The sequence below is a fragment of the Heterocephalus glaber genome, unplaced genomic scaffold (assembly GCF_053883595.1).
Source record: "Heterocephalus glaber isolate CG9 unplaced genomic scaffold, H.glaber_assembly_v1.0 deba00001457, whole genome shotgun sequence".
Lineage (NCBI taxonomy): Eukaryota > Metazoa > Chordata > Mammalia > Rodentia > Bathyergidae > Heterocephalus > Heterocephalus glaber.
The window spans coordinates 3715352-3720443 of record NW_028258305.1 but is presented as its reverse complement, the minus strand read 5'-3'; positions in this window follow the sequence as shown (position 1 = coordinate 3720443).

The window sequence follows — 5092 nt, the reverse complement described above, 5'->3', positions numbered from 1 at the left end:
AATTTAAGATTTAAGGCCACAGAAAGAGCTTGAATCGTTTTGAACTATTTCTGGTTGTCCTCTCTTTGTTCAAAGGAGAAGAGATACTTGCTCTATGAATTTGGTGATTTTAAACAATTTGGTGTCTTTAGTTTGCAGATGCATCAACTTCCGAGTTCCCAGATCACTTTACTCTTAGGTAAGAAAACTATCTTTCCCTTGGCCCTGTGGATTGAGAACTCCTCTAATGGGGTTGCTTTCTTTAAATGACCTCCAGCCTTGTCCTTGGGGAGATGTCACACTTACTTCCTACCACAGTTCTGATTGACTCTAAGTGCTCCAAGTCTTTCAGGTCACAGTAGAAGTGTGTCTAAGAGAACAGTAACTCTAAGTTTAGCTGTTGGGTTCTCTAAATGTAGCCACTCGACCAGGAGCCTCAGCATTACCACAGAACTTCTTAGGAGGGTGAATCCTCTGGCCACCCCAGATCTCCTGAATCTGAAGCTATAGGGTTGGGGCCAGACCACCTAAGCTGGGAAGAGCCCTGCAGGTGATGCTGATGCCTGCTGAGGTTTGTTAGCTATCCATTAGGTTTTGCAAAAATTCAGATAAAATTAATAAAACGTTATTTATTCTCTCATCTCCTCTTAGTTCTACTTTTAGAGATATGCAAATCAGGCAAGTAGAGTCAAATGCCACACAAAGTGTTTTATTCTGGTGGTCACTCAAGGCCATCAGAAATGTGTTTTCTGGGTCTGATCTTTCAATAAGACAAACATCTGGAAACTTTATTTCTATATCTCCAGACTGGAGTAATGTATGGTACAGGGGAAAGTAACTATCACCTTTCTTTTTGAAAATATTTAGCTTGAGTGATTTCAGTAGATTTGGGACAAGATCAAAGACCATAAATTGTTTAACCACGTCTACTTTTGTGGAATTATTTAAAGTATCATAATTACAGTCCAGCTTCCTAGCATTCATTTTCAAGCCTGGAATTCTGATGGGAGTTATCATAATCACTGAAGAGTATAATATTACAGGCTGGGTATAAAAATATCTTTTTAATGATTCCCAAATTAGTGAAATGTCTTGAACTGGGTGGGGACCAAATGGAAGGCAATGCTTTTATGAAAGGCAGGGGGAGACTAAATTGTCACCACATTGTTATTCTTATTAAATTCTTTACTTTTTAAATTGTCAGTTGATTAGATAAAATTTCTAACACAGTGCATCAGTATAAGTGAGTGTCATACAGAGGCATCATGGAACTTCTGAAGTTGTTTTGATTTTAATTTTACCATGCATAGTTTGAAAGTTAATCTCAGGGGATTCACTACATTGATCCCATATGCGTGGTTCTGAGGACTCTTCTCACAATATGGGGACAGTAGGGCCAGGGCTCATGAACAACAATAACAAAAAGAACAGCTTTCTGAAACATCATGCAAGTGGGCCTCAGTACAATTTTCCCCTGTAAATCAAATAATTACTGGCTGCACATATTTTCCAGTTTGCTATAACTTCACTAACACTTAACCTAGGGAGTCATAAATTCAGCCATGCAGGTCAAAAACAGTCTGCTTGTGTAGATTTATATTTCAAAGTGATACATTTTCTGCTCACAGCAAAGGCAAAGCAGGTTCAGAGTTTACAGTTCGAAACTTGAAATTCTACGTTAGTTATCAGGTCTATTTTCAAAAGCAGCTTAGAATCCAAAGAGATTGTTCTTGACATTCATTAACTCTTTTTAAACCAGGATCTTAATGAATTAATTTAAAAGCCCAACCAGAGATATGCCATAATCCCCTTAAGTATACAAGCATTCAAAGGATGAGTCAAACACACCTAACTGACTCATGCAATACATTGATGGTTTATTGATCATTTTTTAAAAAACTAGAAATAATTTTAACATATATGAAACAGGTCTCCTCTTCAGTGGGCAAAGGACAGGAAAGGAAGAATTTACTGTAAAGCTTGCAAAATGCTGTCCATGTGAGCTTTAAGCCCACTGTGCCTATGTCCTGTAATACTTATTGAAGGAAGATACTCTATTCTGTCTTGGAACATTTTGGTTATTTTCTCCTCACATAGTCCAGCATTTTTGTGTAAACAGCTAGTTGTTTCTTTCAGAGGACTCTTCACACCCACCCTGAACCTGTAGCCATCCTGGTTCCAAGGATGAAGATGGGTTGGCACCCCTGCCTTCTCTCACCCTTGTGAGGCAGTAACTCCTCTTTTAGCCACTGGTGGCCCCAGAAGTCCACCCACAGGTGAGTCTTGTTTCCCTGAAGCAGGCAAAGGCAGTCACATGATTCTCACACCCACACAGAATGATCCAGGCTCCCAGGAGGGGAGAGGCCTGGCAGTTCACCCAGTTCATTTGGTTCCTTTAAACTAGCTCAAAAGGTTGTCTGAGACTCTTAGCCTTTGGTGTCTCATTCCCCTCCCATTTTACCATAGTAGCTCTGTACTAAGGCATCTTAACCTGCATCATATCAATATATTCCTCTACAGTAGACCCTTGAGTTATGATTGATCTAACATTCGAACAACTTGGGTTATGACCAGAATTTTAGTTTTAACTTATGACCAAAGTCTTGAGTTACACCTGAATGCTGGCTGCTCATGCTTCCAGATGATCTCAGAAACAGATTTAACCCTTAAAGAGTTCTGGAAAGAATATTACAGCATCCTTTCCTGTGTGGGGTTAATTGAGAAATCTTAGGCCACTGTCTCTCTAAGGACACTGAGAGCTGCCTGTATACAGGAGAGAAACTTTGAAGGCTGTGTAGAGGATCCTGAGCCTTCAGTTGACCAACTTGAGTTACAACCAGCCCTCATGAACGAATTACATTCTTAAGTCAAGGGTCCACTCTATTTACATGTTTATATATTTACTGGTCAGTTGATCACAGACTTAGAAGGAGGGATTATGATTGTCAGTTTAACACTCCACGATGTTCTGTTGCCTGTAAGGACCTGAATAATATCTACTACAATTTTGAGGATGCCTCTCAGGGCATGGGGTACTTCCTCAAAAGCAGTACATTAAATCCATTTTACAGATTAGGAATCGGAGGCCGAGAGGTTAAATTACTTTTATAGCATCACTCAGCTATGAGGTGAAATTGGAGTTAGAATTTGAATTCAGCTTATATAACCATTTTCCCCATTGTTTAGCTAGATCTCTCTCTCTTTTTTTTTTTTTGGTACTGGAATCAAACTCAGGTCTTTACGCTTTCGAGGCAGGCAGCGGAACCACTGAGCAAAATCCTCAGCCCTTAGCTAGATCTCTTAAAGCCTAAGCCAGGGCTCATCTGCATTATTGTTTATTCTTGTCTTTTCTTATACAGATTCAAAATGTGTTCAGGATAAATGTTTTGAGTGCTTGAGAGTATGTCATTTGTTTCATTTACTGCTTTTATTTCCTAAATGAATGCATTAAATATTATGTGTAACAATTCACTAAATGTATTACAAATATGAGTTAATTCATTTTTGTGCTTAGAATAATCCCTGATGCATAGTACCCACTCAATAAAAGTTAGTAATTTCCATACATTCATTCATACACCATTTAGTGAGTTACTTCTCTGAACCCATTACTGAGCTATGTCTGCTGGAGAAACTAAAATAAATAATACATGTCATATCCTCCTTTCCTAAAATTTCACGTGTCCATTTTATCTCCTGTGTTGTAGTTTTTATGGGCTCGGGGACATATATGTGTTATTCACCTTTGTATATCTACTATCTAGCACAAGTACCTGTGTCTGATATATCTGAAGGACATAAAAAATTGCAGAACACATGAACAAATAGTTGGTATTGGAGATTTTTAAAATCATCTCAATTTGGAAAACAAGTCATACCGTTTCAGGTTGGGTCATGATCATTATTTTCTTTGTTTTGTTGGCTGTCTGAATAGCACCCATCACAGGTATCTGGCCAACATGCCCTTCCTTCTGTCCTATGGAGACACCCTTGGCAATGCCCAGAGAAGGGAACTCCAGACCAGACCACTTAAAGACACTAACAAGCATGTGCAATCCAGGCAGGGCCTTGTGGATTGGATTCAAGGAAGTCTACTCAGGAATAGAGGGGTGCCTGAGATAGATTTGTTTGGAAATTTCAGCCACTCTAAAAGGAGGGTGCTGCCCCAGGCTTTCCAGTTCTGAGATATGAGTTCCATTTTCCAACTCTTCCAACATCTTGCTTTACAGCTCTAAGACAACAACCTGGAGCTCTAGTACTTCCCAATTTGCCATCTTGGAGGTCTGATGGTGCTCCTGACCCATCTAGATTGGTGAGAGAGTGTAGGGTATGAAGGGAAGAGGTACTTCTGCCTGGGTTGGCATAGTGAGTGAAGGGCAGATTTCAGCAACTGGTTGTATGTTGTAAAGACTGGGATAAGTCTAGATTGTGTATTGCAATTCATGGCAGAGGGCTCTATTGTAGTTTGGAAAAGTGTCCCCCAAGACATGTTAAAGGCTTGGTCACTGATCTCTGGCGCTCTTGATGATAGTGGAACCTTACGATGTAGGGCTTACTGGAATGAAGTTAGGTCACTGGGGGCTTGCTCTTGAAGGACATATTTGGATCCTAGCCTCTTTCCTTTTCTCTTTGCTTCCTCACTGCCAAGAGGTCAGCAGTTTCCTCTGCCACATTCTCTTGCCATAATGTTTCTACCTTGTCACAAGCCCAAAGTCAATGGGGCCAAGCACCACGAACTGAAACCTCTAAAACCACAAACCAAAAGAAACCTTCATCCTTTTTAGTTGGTTTCTCTCTGGTATTTGTTATTGCAATGGAAAGCTGACAAATTACATAACTGGGCACTGTTGCATAGCTTCCACAGAACAGAGATTACCAAGGCTTAAAGTCACCTTGGGAGATTCCTCCCAAAATGTAACACTTAACTATGAGTGTGGTTTAAGTCAGCAAGGAAGATGTCAGCCCCAGAGTGGGCAGGATACATGTTACAGAGATGGTGACTTTTCTACTAAGGCCCAGATCTGAGAGGAAGCCAAAGAACATACTTTATTCTCATCATAAGAGCTGTCATTTTTGAGCACATACTGTATGCTATGCCCTTTGTGTGTGTCAT